We start from the raw sequence: 23,479 nt of genomic DNA on the forward strand, positions 1-23,479 counted from the left end.
CACCTTTTTGCATTCTTTTAATTAGATTTAAATGTATTTTTTTCCTCCAACTTTTATTTTTTTATTTTTTTATAAAAAAAATAGTTTTTTTATTCCTCTATTTAATATATATTGAATTTTTTTAATTCCCCTTCAATTTTGTATAGTTGACACTTTATTTTATGACGTTGACATGACGTGGTTTTTTATGACAAACTGTATTTCTATTTGGTTAAAGAAAAATAAGGTTATCCAACTACAATACACCATTGGTTAGATTTAAACATACATCTACAAGATATAATTTTGCTTTCAATTCAAAGTAAATCAGCCTGCAATACCTACATTTATTGACAATTACCATTATAAGAACAACACAGGTTAGCAAACATTGTCTCAAAGATGCATACTTCTTACGCATAAAGTTATCCGGTGTCTCAGCCTGAATGCCAAGAAGTCTCGTGATTTCTATAAACTTGCAATCATTTATCTGTTGCATTGCATTGAAGTTCATGCAAATAACAGACTTTGGATATCAAACCAAACAAGTCGTGAAGTGACTAAGTTACTTTAATTCAATGTTGTTATGATATAGTCTAACTTGTGTAGTATAAGTCCAAAGTTAATTAGGGCTTAGAGTTTGTTACTTGGTATTTAAGTTAGTTGTATATAAATATATATATTTTGTAATTCAGTTTGTACAATCATAATTGAACAATTCAATCCTTATTTCATATTTTCTCTCTCTCTCTTTCTCTCTTCACTAAAAGTGTCTCACGCGTTAACAAATTGGTATCTAGAGTTCCGGTTAGATTCTTGATCGTGTTTTCAAGAATCACAAATTAGTGATCGTGTTTCCGAGATCGTGGGTTGTTAATCAATCGCTGCAAAGATGAATGGTACTAATGGAATTCTGAATTATCTTCCAATTCTTGACGGTAAAAATTGGAACCGATGGAGCAAGCAAATGAAGTCCTTGTTCGAATTTCATGAAACCTTGCAAGTGGTTACTCATGGTATCCATGAGCTTGCTAATAATGCAACCGGTGCTCAAAGAGTCCCGAACAAGGAGGCAAAGAAGAAAGACTGCAACGCCGCATATTGCATTCAATCGGCGGCAGATTCGGAGAATTTCGATAAGATCTCTCATGTTGAATCGGCGAAAGAGGCATGATTTATTCTTGTCAAGTGCTATGAAGGAGGTGAGAAAATCAAAGACATCAAATTGCAGACTTTGCGGCGGCAATATAAATTGTTGTAGATGGGAGAAGATGAAAATATTGCAGGCTATGTGTCAAATGTGCAGAATCTCGTCCATCTCATGAAGGGTTGTGGTGAAACTCTAACTGATAAGATTATAGTTGATAAGGTAATGCATACATTGACCTCTCACTTTGATCACATTATCGTAGCTATTTAAGAATCCGACAATCTTGAAACCCTGAAATTGGAAGATTTGGTTGGTTCGTTGGAGGCACATGAGATTATGATTGTCGAAAGGAAAGGGGTTCAAGATTCGATACAAGCACTGCATGCTCAGTTTTGGAAGAAGCATGGTGGTTCTGATAAGTTCAAAGGAAAAGAAGACAAGAATCATATCAACAAGTCTTGGTCGAACCCGCAAAAACATAAATTCAATGATAGGGCTTCTAAATCCTCAAAAAGGGGAGAAGGAAACTCAAATCAGAAAGACAAAGAGAAAAAAGGTATCTGGTGCTATAATTGTGAAAAGTGGTGTCTGTCATACCCCAAAATTTGCCCATTAATCTCGCAAAACATTTCTCGAAGCACTCCAACTCATTCTGCAAGGCACTGACCTTAAAGGAACAAAAGCCCAGCTCACAACAGGCCCAATCCAGAAAAAGGCCCAAACTAGCTCGCTCGCTAGGCGAGCAACTCCTTCGCCTAGCGAATCTTGCGAATACCAGAATTATTGGGCTTCATTCTGAGCCCATTAGGTCACAAATGGCCTGCTCGCTAGGCGAGCAAATCCTTCGCCTAGCGAACCCTTCGCTACAACGCTCGCCTAGCGAAGCTTGCAATATACCAGAATTTTTGGGCTTCATTCTGAGCCCATTAGGTCACCACAATCACTATAAATACCGACACTTCAGTCACGAAAAAGGGGGAGAAAGGGAAAAACGGAGGAAGACGGACCGAAACCCTGGAGACCAACTCAGAGAATTCCGAGTAAAGAAACCCTAAAGGCCGCTCATCCGCACCAAGGTTGCCTCCGCCCAATTCGACCCGATTTGCCAATCCAAAGCTGCAATTCCATTGCAAACAGGTTTGCGCATCTCTACTGTTTTATGCTTTTAATCGGTAATCGCTACATACATAAGGCATCATGATTAAATTTTCGGATATGTAATTTGATTTCACATGTGAATTTAAGTATGCCTGAATATCCTGAATGTTTGTCCATGCTATTCCTGTAATTAAATGCCATAAAGTTCAGGGTGCCGGAATCATGCTGCTATCAAACTCAAAACCCGTAGCAGCTCGCTAGCACATCGCTAAGCGAGCCTGTAGCGAGCACTCGCTAAGCCTTCGCTAGGCGAAGCAGGAGCGAACGGGACAGTGGCTGTTTTGTTTCTTTTCTGTTCTGCCTTATGTTTATCTAATCAAGATTTATTATAATTCTGCATCATTTGGCCTGACTTTATGACTGTTGTTTTTATGTTGTGATGCAATTTTCAATTGTACTTTATCTCGATGTTCTAACCCGTGTGCTGAATTGTGTAAAGGCTTACATATTCCCGAGGAAACGGACGGCTAGGTATTCCACTTTATGTGTGGGATACCCTTATGGAGATGGATTCTGAATTACTTAATTTTTATGTGGAGATTCATCCTAAATTCCCTAGCTGATGTTAATGTATTGATTTCGTCGATTTTAATGTGGACCCAATTACTTAATCGATTACGGCTATCTAATTAATTGTAAAACTTTGCCTTTAAATATGCGATCTTGGACTTCTCTTTGTTACCCTACGATATTACGGTATTACGGTCATGTCCCGCGAATGTGGGGATATACTTAGCAAAGACCCTTCGATTAAATCATCATAAAATAAATCATAGTCCCTCGGATGTTGACTTCGAATATATGATTTTGTCCCTCGATGACCCTTCGGTGTAGCCTACGGTTAAATGATGATAGTCCCTTCGAATTCTAAGGTATCCTTACAACCGTTGCTTTCAATGACCCTACGATGACCCTTTTACATCCAAAGGATAAAACTGCTTATTTCTCAATAATAAGGACGGTTTTACCCTCACAAGGATAGGAAATGCCCATCAAGACCTTGGGTAGGTATAACTCTTAATTTCTTACTCACAAATTGAAATACTTTTCACACCTCACACCTTTTCAAAACATCTTTTAGAAAATCACCACTTGGTATACATTCATGCTAGAATCATTACCGAGTTATATTTTTCTAAACAACTTTCAAAACTAAACGAGATAACCACTTTGTATACATTCATACAAGAATCATTACAAAGTTAAATTCTCTTTTCAAAACACTTTCTAAACAATGCACAACCACTTTTTCCAGACAAACATAAGTGATCAAGCAATTAAGAGCTCATGGATAACCATGGATACAAAGGGTGCTAACACCTTCCCTTTGTATAATGTACCTCCCGAACCCAAAATCTAATTAAGGTCTTTCCTGTTCTTTTCCACCTTTCCTTATTGGATAAAAGAAAAGTCGGTGGCGACTCTTGCTAACCGCGACATTTGCTTTCCAAAGCAAAAACACAAAAAGTCAGTTCACCGTATGACAGAACTGGCGACTCTGCTGGGGACAATAAAGAGAGGTCACCTTACGAAATCATTTATGTTTTCAATTGTTCCTTCTTTTAAGGGTATTTTCGAGTGAAAGATCCTACACCCGGATCTAGTGTACCTTAGGTAAGTAGCAATAGATCATCGCGACTATCCGGCGTATACTGGAGTGGTTAAAATGATGGCTACGGTTAATGTGACACTTTGGATGTCCTGATGTTCCTTATGTTTACTTGAGGAAAAATTTGGCATTCGCGTGGTGTCATCAAAGCATTAACCAGACCTTTAGAACCCTAATTGACTCATCCTAGCCATTAGAAAGTAGTGAGATAACTGGCTTCGGTTCCGACTGAGGTTGGTTGAGACTCGATACTACACTCTTTGAGATTGGACTTTAGGGAAGCTTCGGTCAACCACTTGGTGTTGCACTGAAGTGGACTTAAAGGAAGGTCAATGATTGGAGATCCTTCTAGAACCCGGTTACTATTCTAGGACAGGTTGAACCAACCAAAATTCAGTGGGGAGGGTACTTACCTATGGAACTCATGCAAGCCTTAAAACCTAGGACTGATTGTTGTGTGACTTGCTTGTGCTTGTTATTCACTTAACATCATAACATCATAACATCATAACATCATAACATCATAACATCATGACATCATGACATCATGGCATTGTACTAACTGTTTCAAGGACTTTAAACATTGAAAACATTTCATACATTGCATAGCATAACATTGCATAACAGGTATTCTAAGGGATCAGTGTTCTCACGGTTTTCCTCCAAACAGAAAAATGGACCTCGAACAAACTGTCAAAGATCTCCATGCTCAGAATGCTTAACTCCAGGAGATGATCTTGAACTTATCCAAGGGGCAGGAGGAACTGAAGGCTCTCTTGCTCGAGAAGAAAAAGGACAAGAAATCTGTGAGTTACATCAACCCGGGAAGAAGGCTTAAAGGACAGGCCGCAGGAGTCAAGTTTAGAATTCCGAATGGTCCAGAAGAGGAGGCAGAGAATGATTTAGAAGAGGAGAATGTTGATCTCTCCAACCCTGAAGACGACGATGAAGATTATGAGAATGAACAGTACTCTCCAAGAGATGACAAGTACAAGTTGCTGGAAGAACGCATGCTAGCTATGGAGGGTCAAAAGACGCCCAGTCTGGATTTCGAAAGCTTAAATCTGGTCTCTGATGTGGTCATTACTCGCAAATTCAAGATCCCCACTTTCACTATATACGATGGGGCATCTTGTCCTCAGATGCATCTGAGAGCTTATGTGAGAAAGATTCAGCCGTATACCACTGATAGGAAACTATGGATCCATTTCTTCCAAGAGAGTCTGTCTGGCACACAGTTAGAATGGTACTATCAGCTCGAGAGCTCTGACATCCGCACCTGGACTGATTTAGCGACAGCTTTCTACAAGCACTACCAGTATAATTCTGAATTAGCACCTACTCGGCTACAGTTGCAGAATATGACCATGGGGCTCTAAAGAAAGCTTCAAAGAATATGCTCAAAAATGGAGAGATTTGGCTGGCAGAGTCAAACCCCCTATGACTGATCGAGAATTAGTGGACATGTTCATGAGCACACTGACTGGCCCATTCTACAGCCATCTATTGAGGAGTTCCTCATTGGGTTTCACTGAACTTATATTGACAGGTGAGCATGTTGAGCGCGGCATTCGAAGTGGAAAGATACAGGCGGCTACCTCCGATCCTCCGGAGACTCCTAATGACATCACTGCCCCTCTGCCTAACCATGACGAGACTGTCAATGCTGTGGAAGATGCTGACAACGATGGTGACTTGGATAGCTGGATTTTCCCAACGATTGGTGACGGACTCAATAACTGGAAGGCTGAAGACACTATCCCGATTTCCTTTAGTCAGGAGTAATCGTTATTGCTCATCTAATGTATCAAATTTGGTTAAATGTTTTGTCATTTTCATAAGCATATTCATATTCAATAAATCAATGGACCTTTTTGCATTCAAATATTGCGCTCTTTATCTTTCCTGTCATCTTTCAAATAAGCTATGTATTCTTGCACACACTCACGTAACAATTCGCAGACCCATATCCACTCTGGATCCTATTGATGGTAATTATGCTACTGTTCATTATGACTTTGAAAATCCGATCTACCAAGCCGAGGATGGAAGTGAGGAAGATTGTGAAGTACCTGAGAACTTGCCAGACTACTGCAAGAAGAAAGGACTATTCAGCCGCATGGGGCATCGATCGAAATTGTGAATCTGGACCACGTCGCCCGATTTAGCTCCCATTTGACCGCTACTTGCAAATCTGTCTCCAAATTACTGAGACAAAATCAAGAAGTATCTCCAAGAACCTTCAATTCTGATGCCACCAGTTGAAGGAGGACCTCTAATCATGTACTTGACCGTGTTAGAAAATTCAATGGGGTGTGTGCTGGGGCAACATGACGAGTCTGGTCGAAAAGAGCATGCAATATACCACCTTAGCAAAAAGGTACCGACTGTGAAACAAGATACCCACAGCTCGAGAAAGCTTGCTGCGCTTTGGCCTGGGCTGCTCGCCGACTAAGACAGTATATGTTGAACCATACCGCTTTATTGATTTCTAAGATGGACCTTATCAAATACACATTTGAGAAACCTGCTTTCTCCTGAAAGAGCTATCACTGATAATGGTGCTAATTTGAACAACAAGATAATTACTGAACTCTGCACGTAGTTCAAAATAAAACACCATAATCCCGAAGTGGCGACTTGGTAATAAAGCGTATCATTCTACCGCAAGGTGATTGTAGAGGCAAATGGACTCCCACATACGAAGGGCCATTTGTAGTTAAGAAGGTATTCTCTGGTGGAGCCATGATACTTGCTACGATGGATGGCGAAGACTTCCCGCATCCCGTGAACACGGACATAGTTAAAAAAAAATACTACGCATGTACACCCGGCAAGTCGAAAACCTGAAAAGGCGGCTTGGGCAAAAAAGGGTATCCTGGTGGACTGAAAACCTGAAAAGGCGGTCCAGGCAAAAATTAGGGATTAAAAGCGTGTGACTATGTCCCGTTCTCAGACAACTTCATCCAAGTTCAAGGGACTGAACAAGTTAATCACTTTTATCCGACAGCAGGAGATGAGAGGCTTGAAGACATAATGACAATAGTGGAATTAAAATCGATGGGACCTTTTCTGCATAGCTTTCTCTTTGTTTCCTTGACAATTTCCTCTTACTAGGATTTCTGTCTCCCTGTACACGAATTGCCTTTTATAGGCCCTCTTTCAAAAATCAATACAATTCTATTTCCAAAAAGATGATTGTGTTTTTACTTTTTCTGTTTTGTTTGCGTAAACATCCATTGATTTAATTTGAATTGATATATGCATTTGAATATGATTGATGTTTACCGAAAAAACATGCATGAAATAGAAATAACAGTTACTGAAAGACTTTAGGGTCGAAGATAAGGTCTAACCATGCTTTCCAACAAGTCCGGTTACAAATCCTGTTCCCCAACAAAAACTGGCTATTTCCAGAAGAGTTCGGCATCACCCGACAGACTGGTCATCTCTTCTATCCCCAGCCAGGCTCTGTTGAGTGTTTCCATCGTCAGACAGAAATCAAGTATCCCCCAGCTAAGAAAGGATCATCAATACAAATATCTCCGACCAGAAGACTAAAATTTATTTCCCCAGTAGAGTCCCCTGGAAGAACGTTTCAGACGCATAGTGCATTCATTACATCATTTCACATCACATACATGCATACAATGTTCGCATTTATTCCAGACGCATAATTCATTCATTACATCATTTCATAACATACACATGCATACATTGTTCGCATTTATTTTCAGAAGCATAAAACATCTCATGCATCATGACATGGCATGAAGCTAACTTTACTTTTCAGGTTAAGTATCCTCCGGATACCGTCAAAACAAAGATCCATTCAGACAGACATCTTTATCAATTACATTCATGATTCAACTACATCTTTCAGATATACTCCATGTCAACATTCATTTTGACATCCTCCTAACAATGGCATCTATAAGCCCATCCCAGATATTCATTGCAAATACAACATATACAAATACTATCAGATATAGCCTAGCGTACGGTTCATTCTGATTCAGCTCAACATATGACTCCTTCAACTCAGATGCGATCTAGCGTACGATCCATTCTAACCTTCAACAACTCCAATACGGTCTAACATACGACCCAGTTAGACCTTCATCTCCTCAGATGCTACCTAGCGTACGGTACATTTCTGAAGTGTAGTCTAGCGTATGACTACCCCCTTTTCGTAATCAGATTCAGCCTAACGGACGGCTCATTCTTCTCAAATACGGTCTAATGTACGATCCAGTTAGACCTTCAAGTCCTCATATGCGACCTAGCGTACGGTACATTTCTGAAGCGTAGTCTAGAGTACGACTACCCCTTTCATCATCAGATTCAGCCTAACGGACGGCTCATTCTGCTCCAATACGGTCTAATGTACGATCCAGTTAGACCTTCAAGTCCTCAGATGCTACCTAGCGTACGGTACATTTCTGAAGCGTAGTCTAGCGTACGACTACCCCTTTCATCATCAGATTCAGACTAACGGACAGCCCCTTCTGCTACTCAGACACGATCTAGCGTACGACCCGGTCTAATCTTCCATCCCCAGCGAAGTCATCCGCCTAATGAACAACTCACTCTGCTATTCAGATACGGTCTAGCGTATGATCCATTCTGATCCCTTATCCCCAGCAGCGTATAACACACTCCGGCTCCCCGGCGAAGTCGACAGCCTAATGGATGACTCACTATACGGTCTAGCGTATGACCCGGTATAACACCCATGTCTTCAGATATCGTCTAATGTACGACGCATTCTGAAGCTCTCATCATCAAACTTCCCGGATGGCATCTTTAAGCCCATCTCCATCAAGATCAACTTTCGACTAACAAGTGCAAAAATTTTGGGGCATTCTAGTGTTCAATAATCTTCCACCTCCAGACCACGAATGGCATACTTGCCATCCTAACTCTCTCGGTTCAAGAATATTGAACAGGGGCAGCTGTCATACCCCAAAATTTGCCCATTAATCTCGCAAAACATTTCTCGAAGCACTCCAACTCATTCTGCAAGGCACTGACCTTAAAGGAACAAAAGCCCAGCTCACAACAGGCCCAATCCAGAAAAAGGCCCAAACTAGCTCGCTCGCTAGGCGAGCAACTCCTTCGCCTAGCGAATCTTGCGAATACCAGAATTATTGGGCTTCATTCTGAGCCCATTAGGTCACAAATGGCCTGCTCGCTAGGCGAGCAAATCCTTCGCCTAGCGAACCCTTCGCTACAACGCTCGCCTAGCGAAGCTTGCGATATACCAGAATTTTTGGGCTTCATTCTGCGCCCATTAGGTCACCACAATCACTATAAATATCGACACTTCAGTCACGAAAAAGGGGGAGAAAGGGAAAAACGGAGGAAGACGGACCGAAACCCTGGAGACCAACTCAGAGAATTCCGAGTAAAGAAACCCTGAAGGCCGCTCATCCGCACCAAGGTTGCCTCCGCCCAATTCGACCCGATTTGCCAATCCAAAGCTGCAATTCCATTGCAAACAGGTTTGCGCATCTCTACTGTTTTATGCTTTTAATCGGTAATCGCTACATACATAAGGCATCATGATTAAATTTTCGGATATGTAATTTGATTTCACATGTGAATTTAAGTATGCCTGAATATCCTGAATGTTTGTCCATGCTATTCCTGTAATTAAATGCCATAAAGTTCAGGGTGCCGGAATCATGCTGCTATCAAACTCAAAACCCGTAGCAGCTCGCTAGCACATCGCTAAGCGAGCCTGTAGCGAGCACTCGCTAAGCCTTCGCTAGGCGAAGCAGGAGCGAACGGGACAGTGGCTGTTTTGTTTCTTTTCTGTTCTGCCTTATGTTTATCTAATCAAGATTTATTATAATTCTGCATCATTTGGCCTGACTTTATGACTGTTGTTTTTATGTTGTGATGCAATTTTCAATTGTACTTTATCTCGATGTTCTAACCCGTGTGCTGAATTGTGTAAAGGCTTACATATTCCCGAGGAAACGGACGGCTAGGTATTCCACTTTATGTGTGGGATACCCTTATGGAGATGGATTCTGAATTACTTAATTTTTATGTGGAGATTCATCCTAAATTCCCTAGCTGATGTTAATGTATTGATTTCGTCGATTTTAATGTGGACCCAATTACTTAATCGATTACGGCTATCTAATTAATTGTAAAACTTTGCCTTTAAATATGCGATCTTGGACTTCTCTTTGTTACCCTACGATATTACGGTATTACGGTCATGTCCCGCGAATGTGGGGATATACTTAGCAAAGACCCTTCGATTAAATCATCATAAAATAAATCATAGTCCCTCGGATGTTGCCTTCGAATATATGATTTTGTCCCTCGATGACCCTTCGGTGTAGCCTACGGTTAAATGATGATAGTCCCTTCGAATTCTAAGGTATCCTTACAACCGTTGCTTTCAATGACCCTACGATGACCCTTTTACATCCAAAGGATAAAACTGCTTATTTCTCAATAATAAGGACGGTTTTACCCTCACAAGGATAGGAATTGCCCATCAAGACCTTGGGTAGGTATAACTCTTAATTGCTTACTCACAAATTGAAATACTTTTCACACCTCACACCTTTTCAAAACATCTTTTAGAAAATCACCACTTGGTATACATTCATGCTAGAATCATTACCGAGTTATATTTTTCTAAACAACTTTCAAAACTAAACGAGATAACCACTTTGTATACATTCATACAAGAATCATTACAAAGTTAAATTCTCTTTTCAAAACACTTTCTAAACAATGCACAACCACTTTTTCCAGACAAACATAAGTGATCAAGCAATTAAGAGCCCATGGATAACCATGGATACAAAGGGTGCTAACACCTTCCCTTTGTATAATGTACCTCCCGAACCCAAAATCTAATTAAGGTCTTTCCTGTTCTTTTCCACCTTTCCTTATTGGATAAAAGAAAATTCGGTGGCGACTCTTGCTAACCGCGACATTTGCTTTCCAAAGCAAAAACACAAAAAGTCAGTTCACCGTATGACAGTGTCACTTGGCCGAGAATTGTTAGTACAATAAAGACAATAGAGCAAACAAAGGTAAGGAGGAAGGAGCAAAGCTTGCACGCGAAGATTCAGATGATTCTAAAGATATGGTGGTTATGGATGCAATTACAAATGACCATGTCGACTCCAAAATATGGTTCCTCGATTCGGGTTGCTCAAATCACATGAGTGGTCGAAAAGTGTGGTTAGCATAATTTGACTCGTCGAAGAAGAGCAAGGTCAAACTTGCTGGTAATAGCTCGTTGCAAGCAGAAGGTATTGGCGACATATTTATTCAAAGGAACAATGAAGGAAAAGCTATGATAAAAGATGTACTCTAGGTACCTTGAATAAAGTGCAATGTGTTAAGTGTTAAACAACTAGTTAAAAAAGGTTTCTCGGTGATTATGAAAGATGGAGCCTTAGAACTTTTCGACACTCAGAATAATTTGGTCTTGAAATCTCCTTTGTCGAAGAATAGGACATTCAAGACCATGATTAGTTTGAATGAAGTTCAATGTTTAAAAATTGTTGTCGACCACAAGAATAGTTGTCTGTGGCATTTAAGATTTGGACATCTGAACATTCAATTACTCAATCAACTTATCACTCAAGATATGGTAATTGGTAGCCCAAGTCTTGAGATGTCCGACAAACTCTGTGAAGGTTTCTTAGTTGGAAAGCAATCCAAAAAGTCTTTCATTTTGACTATACCAATAAGATCCCCCCCTGCATACTCCAAATTGTACATTCAGATATATGTAACCCTTTGAGAAGCATACAATTGGTGGAAACAATTATTTTGTTTCATTTTTCAATGAGTTTAGTTGAGAGATGTGGATCTACGTGATTAAGCGAAAGGACGAAGTATTTGAAATTTTTAAGAGATTCAAGATAGTCGTCGAAAACCGGAGTGAAAAGAATATCAAAGTTCTGTGAACAAATGGAGGTGGCGAATACAAGTCTAAAATGTTTGAAGAGTTTTATGCAGAACATGGTATTAATCATGAGGTAACTTCTCCTTACGCGCCTCAATATAATGGATTTTCAAAAAGAAGAAACATGACCATATTGGATATAACGAGAGGCATGATGAAGTAGAAGAATTTTCCAAAATACTTATGGGGTGAAGTTGTCACCACTGTTGTTTATATTTTGAACAGGTACCCTACCAAGAAGCTGAAGAACAAGGTTCCTGAAGAAGTTTGGAGTGGAAAATGACCATTAGTGAGTCAACTGAAGGTGTTTAGCTCTATTTGTTACAAGCATGTTCTTGATTCTAGAATAAGGAAGCTTGATGATAAGAGAGGACCTATGAATCTAGTAGGATATCATAAAATTGGTGCATACAGGTTGTTCAATCCGATTAATAAAAAGATTATGATGAGTCGAGATATTGTGATTGCTGAAAGTTCTAGCGATGTAATTGACAAGCCATTGATGAGATATGGTTTTGACGAAGCAAGTAATGATGTTGAATTCGAATATATTATCGATATTCCAGTTGAAGACGAAGTCTAAAATGGTGTAGCTAGTACTAGTCAAAGACCTCAAAGAACTAGAGTTTATCCAGCAAGACTTTAAGACTGTGAAGTGATTGGTGATGATGAAGTCACACTAGATGGAAAATTAGTTCATTTTTATTTACTTGTTGGTGCTGAAAATCAACTATAGCAAGGATTTAGAGAATGTGAAGTCTTCTATGGTCGAAGAGTTACAAGTAATAGAAAGAAATAACACATGGGAGTTAGTCGAATTGCCAACACATACAAAAGTTATCAAAGTGAAGTGGGTGTTCAAGTTGAAACACAATACTGATGTGTCCATAGAAAGACATAAGGCGAGATTGGTAGCTCAAGGTTTTATTCAGAGCAGGACTTGAATAATCTAAAGTATATGCAACTGTTGTAAGATTGGAGATTGTCAGATTGGTTGTAACCTTGGCATGCAAGCAAGGCTGGTCGACATTTCACTTAGATGTGAAATCAAGATTTTTGAATGGACCTCTAGATGAAGATGTATATGTCGCAAAACCTCATGGGTTTTTGATATAGGAGGAAGCAAGGAAAGTGTATAGGTTTCACAAAGCGCTATATGGCCTCAAGAAAGCACCTAGGGCATGGAACAAGAAGATCGACTCATACTTGGTCGAATTGGGATTCATCAAATGCAAATCTGAGTATGGTGTCTATGTTCAGGTTGTCGCACAAGATATAACAATCATCTGCTTAGACGTCGATGACTTGTTAGTAACTGGAAATAGCTTGGAGAACTTGTCAAAGTTCAAAGAGTTGGTGGTGAGGGAATTTGAAATGTCAGATATGGGAAACTTGTCTTATTTCATAGGCATGTAATTTCAAATTTCGAAGCACGGTATGGTGTTACATCAAAGAAAGTATATCAAAGAGATACTCAAGAGATTCAGTATGATGATTCGACTCCTGCATCTTCGCCCGTCGAACCAAATTTGAAGTTGGAGAAGCATGGAGAGGGAGACAAATTCGATGCAACTTTGTTCGAACAAATTATCGGGTCTTTGAGATATATGTGAAACAGTCGACCTAATATAAGTTTCTCAGCCGGATTATTGACAAGATACATGAGTCAACCAAAGGTTTCACATATGAAGGTTGCAAGAAGAATCCTGAGATACTTAAAAGGATTGATAAACTATGGAATTCTATTTCGACGAGACTCTGAAATCAAAGAAGTTATGGTTACTTGTTATTCAGATGTTGATTGGTGTGGAGATAAGGAAGATAAAAAGAAGAAAAATTGGTTATTTATTTCAAGTCTCTAGTTCCCCAATCTCATGGTGCTCGAGAAAGCAACATGTGGTGGCATTGCCATCGTGTAAGGCTGAATATATAGAAGGATCATATGTTGCATGTCAAGCAATTTGGGTAAGATATGTGCTTGAATAAATGGAGATCAAAGTGAATGGAGGTCGAAATGAATAAGCCCATGGTGCTACAGATCGACAATAAGTCAGCCATAAATATCGTGAAGAATCCAGTTTGGAAGGAGTAAGCACATTGAGGCGAGATTTCATTTCTTAAAGGAGAAGTTAAATTGAGGTGAAATTGAAGTAATTCATTGCTCAAGTAAAGCACAGTTGGATGCCATTTTCACCAAAGGATTGAAGATCGACGAAGTCTTGAATTTGAGAAAGAAATTAGAAATAGTTCAGATCGACTACGATTAGCGTATGTTCGGCAACTTAGATTATAGGGGGGTGTTGTGATATAATCCAAGTTGTGTAGCCCAAACCCAAAGTTAATTAGAGTTTAGAGTTTGTTACTCAATATACAAGTTAGTTGTATATAAATAGACACATTTTGTAATTTAGTTTGTACAATCACAATTCAATAATATCAATCCTTATTTCATATTCTCTCTCTCTCTCTCTCTCTCTCTCTCTCTCTCTCTCTCTCTCTCTCTCTCTCTCTCTCTCTCTCTCTCTCTCTCTCTCTCTCTCTCTCTCTCTCTCTCTCTCTCTCTCTCTCTCTCCCCCCACTAAAAGTACCTCACGTACTAACAAGATCAATGTGAGTTTAATGAATGAAACATTAATGTAATTAAATATGCTTTTCAGTGAATAAAACACATGTTTTTCGGTGACCATTGTTCATTCATGCATGGAGATAAATTGCAAAGATATTGTTACTTACACTTGTTTGAAATTGAAATATTAAATTATTAAACCAAGGTTGATTTCTTCATGGTTTACCTTTTTCAACATGTAAGCTTGTAAAGATTACATTCTTTAAATTCATGATGGTGAAACTGGAAACTTGAAAGGTCCACTTTAGTCAATGTTGCTTGATTTTCCATCATTTACCCATCAAATAGTATTGCTTTGAAAGAGTTTAGTTGCTTTAAAAGGTCCACTTTGCATCAAATAACAAAGAGAAGTTTAATATTGAGTGTGTTCAAAGACTTTGGAGGTTGATACAGGTCTAAAGTGGAACAAAGTTTTGAATATGCTAGAGTGAAGGTTTTGCTTAAGCATAGGGCTTCCATTGTTGAGGAAATAAAACTATTTTAGGGGAAGGAGGTATATTTAGTTTGGGTGACAGATTTGATGATGAAGAAGATAATGGTGACAAATTTGATTATTACATGAAAATAAGAATCACGTGCATGACTGCAATGCAATTGAAAAAAATAATAATTAGAATATATTAAAACTTCTATGCAAATGTTAAATGAATGTTACAGTGGAAGAATTCGTGGGTTCGAATCCCACCATTGCCAAAATATTTATTCTATAAATGGTATGATTAGTCACCAACTGCCTTAACTTAATTTAATGTTCTGTTTTAGTCCTTTAACTAAAAAATGTTACAAATTAGTCCCTTAACTTTACTTTTGTTATCCTATTTGGTCTCTTCCGTCAATTTCTGACAAAAAAAAATATTAACTTTTGGTGGCATGGCGTGACAGTAAGGTCATTGATACAAATCTAAGTCAACATATGTAGTTAAAAACAAATACATAGTTTATATTGCAAAAACAAAGTCCTCGTAATTTAAATAGTGTATCCGTTTTTAACTATATATTCTGACTCAGATTTGTATCAATATCCTTACTGTCATGCCACATCACCAAAACTTAACGTTTTTTTGCAAAAAGAAATGTCAGAAGGGACCAAATAGAGTAACAGAATTGAAGTTAAAGGACTAATTTATAATGTTTTTTAGTTAAGGGACAAAGTGGAATATTAAATTAATTTAAGGGACTAAAACATGTATTAAGCCTTTATAAATCAACCATTCATCTATTTTTTTTAAAAAGTTAATTCAGAAAAATTAATAATGAAAAGAATAAATGAAATTAATGGGATTTAATTAAAGTAGGCATTTAAATAAATTAAAATTAAAATATAATATTAAATATTACACTACGATAATTAAAAATATATAAATTAATTAATTATCTTCTTGATGTTGTTGTTCGACATCTTCGTTATAATAGTGACTCTCGGTTCCACGTCGTGTACGAATTAGGACAGGCGTACCACAACCATATGGTTCTTTTAAAGCAGGTGGAGGAGGGGGCCGAAGTTGTAGACGTATAGGAGGATGTATTAAAAGCAGGGAGTTGGTTAAGAATAAGTTCGAACGCATCAAAATTCTCAAAATCTATATTTGTAGGAAAATCGTTAGGTAGTTGTGTGAGTAAGGTCGGGTCAGAATGTTCTATTGATGTGACGTAAAGTTTTGGTACTTCGGAGGTTGACGGTTGTTGAATGATGTTGGAATAATCAAAGTTAGGACGATGGATTGGTGTGTATTTTATGGATGGATGAAGATATGGTTATTGTGGAGTATGATATGTGTAATGTGTTGGTTGTTGGGGTGTTTGATATGTGAAATTTGTTGGTTGGTATTGTTGTTTCAAATGTGTAGTTAGTTTGTTGGGATGAGGTGTATTGTGTTTGTTGTTAGAATTGATGGGTGTATGATGGTTGTTCTTATTGTTGTTGTGTGGTTGGTTATATTGGTAAGATTTTTTGTAACATTTGGATATTGTTGGAAATGTATATGGTTGGTTGAACATGCTTTGGGTATGGAGGTTAGAGAATGTTGGTTGTAGTGAAGCTGACATCTATGATGTAGAACAATGCAGACCACTCAAGTATATGGAAATGATTTAAACTAAGACATATACTATTGACTTGGCTTCATTTCTCCCTCAAATGCATACCACTCAAGTAATATTAGTGTCATTTTTTCCACCCGCGTTCTTCTTCTTTGTATAATGTGGTATAACTATAATTTCACGATTCTTGCATATATCTTGTTGGAACCCAATTATAGGCATTTAGGGGGTTGCGTATATCTTGTTGGTACCCAAATTGCAATTTCACTTTATCAGAGAGTAGTGCATCTCAACGATCCGAAAACATAGAATATTTGTTGTTGCATTGCAAATCAAACTATCACCATTGTCTTGTGGTGGGAAGTTAAGATATGACCTCCATATAAACTATTACAGTATAAATATAATATGTTAGTGTGACCAAATTAAATTGAATAATTTACAGAGAAATAGCAAAGGTAGATATATTATATTGTCTGGCTACATGTGATTTATCATATACTAGTAATCAACAAGTTAATGACGGGGATTATTAGTGTATTTCTTCTTGGTGACACCCTATCTGTAAACAAATGGAAATAAAAAAAAATTAAGCACTTTGAAGAAACAAAATTTGATATAATTTAGGAAAAATATTAAATAAAAATTAACCTTAAAGCATAAGGATGAATTAGTATCATTGGACTGGTTGGTGTTATAAATGGCATTCGGGTAACCCTAAATCTTGGAGTAAAACAACACATCCTCCCATTCCTTCAACATCAGCGTCGAAACATTACACATCTCCCAAAATAGGAATGCTAAAACAGTTGACCTCCAACTATATTGACGATATTTCTAAAATCTTGGACGAATGGTATCCACATACTATGTATACTATTACTGGACTTTTCGATCATTAATGATAATTCATTCTATTTTAATACTTTTTCAGCCATGTGATCTTTACCGTTCTACCTTTTATTTGATTTTGTGGTGGTTCACAATCCAAAAAACTAGTACAAACATCTTTACTAATTTCAGTAGATCCATTTATAGCTTAATTGTTAACGCGTAGATCCAAAAGCATACTAACATCTTCCAACATGATAATATATTCACTTGTTGGAAAATGAAATGTATGGGTTTTTAGGCATCCATCGCTCAAGCATTGCTAATATAAAACTTGAGTCAACTATAATATTTTTAACCGTGGCTACCTTTGTGAAACCGTCCATTTCCAAATAAAGTAATATAGAAAGGTGTGACTCTACTTTCTTATGATTTCTCGATCAAAAACTTTCCTCACATTCTTTCTGAAATATAAATACAAAACAATAATCAAGACAAGTAATGCATATTTAATAAATAAAAACGAAACATAAAATAATACATATTTAAAACACATTTAAAGTTGTCATACCCCCAAATTTTCCTCCCCTTTTCATTTTCATCTAACCTTTTGGTTTGAGATTCATTTGCATTCATGTGCATTAATAACATTTGGTGCACTAACATCATCATAGATTGAAAGGTTTGAGACTGTTTATACCTAACAAGGAGCTAGGGCTTGCTTGAGGATCAAGCCTTAGGAATGGAAATGTTACAGTCAATGTGGAGATCCCATCATGGGGACCAAGCCCTAGGAATGGCAATGCTACAGTCAATATGGAGAGCCCATCATGGGGATCAAGGTGCAGAACCCTAGTTGCTAGGTGTTTCATACCTTGGAGATTGCATCTTGGTGTTTCATCTATACCAAACCCTAATTCTTGATTTTGACCTAGCTAAACCCTAGTTCATGGTGTTATATGTTTGATCCAAGGTATGCATTTCATTCACATTCCATTCATTGACTTCATGGTCTCAGGGTCTCATTTTATCCAAGTTTTATTGCATTCATATTTCACTCATGGTTTTTGTGGTGTGTCAAGATTCATTCATGCTTTGATTTAAAGTCCCATTGATTCAAGTTCATTGTCCATTTGTTCAAGTCATTCCATGGTCCATTGGTTTCCATTTCATTCATTCTAACATGTTTTAGAGTGTATTCAAATTACTTATTTCAATTGATTTCATATTGAACTTGAAAAATGGCCATTTGAATTCAAATTTTTTGCATTGTTTCATTAGAACATTTTTACCAAAGAAGATATATTTCATTCATAAGAATCACTTTTACATTGTCCATACATATTCATGAGAAAATTACAAAAAATACATTTTTGCATAAAGTTGAATTTTGGCAACTGTTGACTTTTTGGTCAAACAGTTGACCAAAATCAACTCACCATTTCTACAACCCTTAAACCGTAATTCTCTTATTTTTTCAAGACCAATCATACTTGCATTCATCCATTTCCTACGAAACAAATACCGAAACCAATATGTCATTTTCAAACATTTCAACCATAGCATATGCATTTCATGTGCCATGTCTCAACACACCATTGCCAAAACCAGCTCTAGCATTTCAAGTCTAGCATAATGCATTAGCAACATGACATGACCACTACAACAATCACACATATACACACCATATTTCAAGCATTTCCACTCATAACCAAAGCATGTGCACCATACATCCAAACAAAACAAAATAAGACCAAGCATGTCCTAACATAGCCATTCATCATTTCAAGCAAAAGCATCATGTACATCAAACCATATATAACCATTAGCAAACCAAACAAAATCTTGCATCAAACATTCAGCAATGATAATGCAGCAGGTCAGTAGCATACAACACAATGCCATATCTCAACATTCTTCATGACATAGCAAGGCAAGCAATTCATTCATCATGGCAATCATACACTAACCCAAACATTCACTTCATACAATAACCATAACAGTCAGCAAACTAGCATTAACCATACACAACGGCAGCAGTCCATAACCATTAGCAATGCATCAATCTTGCAAGTAATCAAACATTCATAGCCAAAGCCCTAATAGCATCAAGTCATTGAAGGCATTGCGTTGCATCCAACAAAGTCCTGCAGCAGAGCATTCATCCCAATTATGCATCATGAATAAATCCAACACCAAGCCATAGCATTTCACTTAACATCAGCAGTAGGGCACATCCAAACAAAATTTGAGTTTCCATTTCATTTTCAACACTAACCAATTTTTTTAACAGCAACAGGGCATGACTGAACTCTCATTAACCTAACAGGAATTAACTTTCACTAACTAACATCATCTAACTCAATCGAATTTCACTCACTTAACTGAACATTTTTCAATAACAGAAAATTCCATAAATCAAGTTTCATTTTCACTAACAGCAATTCATGTTACCATTCCATTTTTCACAACTAATCAATTTTTAATAGCACATTATCTAACAACTAACATTCCCACCCAACAAATTAACTAACAACAATCGAGTTTCAACAATTAACTTACACCATATACCTCACCAACAAATTGAGTAACAAACATTTCTGGACTTTTTTCACTAATAGAATTCGAAATTAAACTAACATTTCAGCTTCAGAAATCAGTTAACAAACTCGTAACAAACTAATGTCGTGATTCACTCCTAACCAACATTGGCAATCAATGAACTAACGGTTAACAACAGTTGAATTTCCCCAGTTAATTCTTCTCCTATAAAATAAGTTCCATCGCCATTCATTCATTCTGAGTTCCAACAATTCATCATAATCCCTCACTCTTCATAATCTCCCATTCTCTCACGTGAACTCAGAACTCACGAATGCACACTTCATTCATACATTTTCTCAGATTCAAAGGAAAAAGAAAGAAGAAGATGAAGATTTAGACGACGAAGAAGAAGATTTGAAGTTTTTCAGAGAAACGTACTTGAGTTCTGGCGTCTTCTCCGGTGAATGCCTTACATTTCTTCATCATTTGATCCATGTTAGTTACCGTGATATAGAGGCTGGTTAGGGGAATCAAATCCCTAACCTCTAGGGATATGATTCCAGAGACTAAGGATTTAATTTCACTTCTAAGACCTAGGGTTCATGTGATTTCAGTCACGATCTGAATGATTTAGGAAGAATTAGGAGATTGCATTAGGAGATTTGGACCCGGGATAAAGAGATGAAGAAGATAATATGGTTGTTTCAGAGATTAGGTATCTGCCACCGCCGGAGGCGACCTCTGGCGTGGTGGAGAAGAGAGTCCAGATGGAGGGGGATTTGAACTGACCTTGAAATTTTTAAGCTGAGTAATAAAACATGGAAAACATGTTTTCAATTTTGTAACATGATTTTATTTTGTTGATTCACACTCACACTTTACATTGCCATTGAGCATTGGGCTCCTAGGCCCAAATCCTGCTTCCTACACCTCTTCTCACCTCCAAACCCCCATATTTCCCTTGATGAAGCCAATTATGGGCCTCGCCTGGGCCTGCACGTTTTCTGCTTATTGCACCTTGTTTTTTTATGGATATCCCCCCCTTCTGTTTGCATTGTTTTTGCATTTATTTTACTATTTCTTTTTTTAATTTTGTTACACATTTTGTAGTGACAATTGATTCATGATAATGCAAAAATAATGGAAATTAAAATGTTAATTTTTTATTAGCTTTTGTTTGGAAATTAACATGATTAGTTTGTTAATTATGATTGATGAAATTGATTAATTCTTAATTGATTGTTTGGAAAATGTATTAAAAATATGTGATATTAACCTAGTTTCTTGATTTAGGTTAGATATTAATTGCACATTGATTAATTGTTTAATTGCATGGTTTGATTTTAGATTTTAATTCATGTTTACAACTTAAATTAGTTAGGATCTTGTTTAATCTTTTTAGGTTTAATTGCTCTTTTAAATCATTGATTCTTGTAGAATTTGGATATGTTTCTCTGATTAATTGCATTTCATCTAATGATATGTTCCCTTAGATTTAGGGATTTAGAATTTAGTTCAGATGATTAATCCATAGGATTTGCAATCATTATCTCTTTGTGCATTGATTTTCAATTGCGTTCATCCCGATTAATTCAATTGATCAAAGTTCGTTTTGATCAATTAAATCATTTACTGTGTTCATTTTTATTGTCTATTCAAGTGATCAAAAGTCTCTTGATCACTGGATAGAACCATTTCCTTGTACCGGATGCATTGGATATCAAGACATGAACAAATTCAAGACTTCACATTAAAGTCAATACAATAAATTTTAATAAAATAAAATTAAATACTATTTAATGATTTTATTAAAAGAGAGTAAATAAATGTTGTATAATTATTTATTTATCTGTTATTTTTATATATATTAAAATTAAAATGTTATTATTTTCAAATTCATTAAATAAAATAATAAAATGTGGTACTACATTGATCATGCAATAATGTTACTTCATGATATATATATATATATATATATATATATATATATATATATATATATATATATATATATATATATATATATATATATATATATATATATATATATATATATATATATATATATATATATATATATATATATATATATATATATATATATATATATATATATATATATATATATATATATATATTTCATGACAAAGTTTTCACCTCATCCAACAAAAAACTGAGGTATAATGCCAAGGCGCGCCATGTTTTATTTATTTTCTAAAATAAATATCACATATTCACTCGCTTTCTAAATATAACCGAGTGGACAAATAATTCAGGACATGCTTAGTGTAACACCCTTCTAAAATACCCCAATTATTTAATTAAAATAACAATATTTATATCAGAGTAATCATGCACCAAGGGTGTCACACAACATTTCACACCATAATAACTGTCATGCTCTTTATTTAATCAAAACAACATTTTTGCAAAATTCGCAGCGGATAGAACCAACCAACCATTCAAAACATATAACGTTTTACAGGTAAAAAGGTTCAACAATCAACAATAAACAATTAAAACATCCCGTCCCGATGTTACATCTATCAGAGCACGACCCACTACGTAGACTACACTAGACTCCAGGCACTAGCTTCTACTCACTCACTGCTCGTTACCTGAAAAATAGTTGTAAGGGTGAGTTCCTCAATCGATATAATAAGCATTATAAATCATCATGTAATGCTAAGTAAATTTACACGTTAATCACCCTAATCATATCCTGCATTCAGTAACGGCACATCAACTCAAACATCATACTCAATAACAACGTAAAATGTAACTCAATAACAACATAAAATGCAACTCAAATGAGACTCGACTCGTCATGCATGTGGTACCATTCGGAGTAAAACTCCCAACTTAAAATCATTGCCATTTTAGTGGGCATCAAGGCATAAGCCTTCAACTTTCAACTTAAAATTTGCCAATCCAGGCCAACGTGGTGTGAGCAAAGCTCCGATTTTTGCCAATCCAGGCCAACGTGGTGTGAGCAAAGCTCCGACTTAATGCATATGAATGTACATGGCATACACGACTTTAATTTCCGACAACATAATAATAACAGCAACACAACAATGTTTTCAACATAATCAACTTATAATCAACGTTGGCTCATCAAGCCTACAACTCAGTATTTTCAACAACTTAACACAACTTATCAACATATTTATATCAACACTTCATAACATAAACTCAACAAAATTACTCATCGAAATCAACGAGAATATGCCAATCACCAATTATGTTCACAACATTAAAATATCAAATTTTCCAATTTCCAACAGTGTTAACCGGTTAACGCCCTGGGTTAACCGGTTAATGCAGGACAAAAATACATTTTCTGGCAAAACGCAACAGTGTTAACCGGTTAACGCCCTGGGTTAACCGGTTAACGCAGGCAAAACAGCACATTTTCACAAATTATAACAGTGTTAACCGGTTAACACCCTGGGTTAACCGGTTAACGCAGGCAAAACAGCAGTCCCTGCGCTAACACAAGGCAGAATGCAGAGTTCTCCGCATTTTCCGCCGTTGGAGGACTTCCGGACCTCCGATTCCAATTCCGTAAAAAGCTATACGTTCGGAAATTCA

At 36.9% G+C, this 23,479-nt stretch overlaps 1 long non-coding RNA gene across 1 annotated transcript; it reads right to left on the reverse strand.

Annotated features, from left to right (window-relative positions):
• Positions 1-16,935: 16,935 nt before the first annotated feature.
• Positions 16,936-20,742, reverse strand: LOC127127505 (uncharacterized). Its single transcript, XR_007805358.1, has 3 exons — positions 20,324-20,742; positions 17,162-19,488; positions 16,936-17,072 (listed from the first exon to the last, which is right to left on the reverse strand). It is a non-coding gene; the product is annotated as an uncharacterized LOC127127505 (long non-coding RNA).
• Positions 20,743-23,479: the final 2,737 nt, after the last annotated feature.

Source organism: Lathyrus oleraceus, chromosome 1, assembly GCF_024323335.1.
Source record: "Lathyrus oleraceus cultivar Zhongwan6 chromosome 1, CAAS_Psat_ZW6_1.0, whole genome shotgun sequence".
In the NCBI taxonomy this organism is placed as follows: domain Eukaryota; kingdom Viridiplantae; phylum Streptophyta; class Magnoliopsida; order Fabales; family Fabaceae; genus Lathyrus; species Lathyrus oleraceus.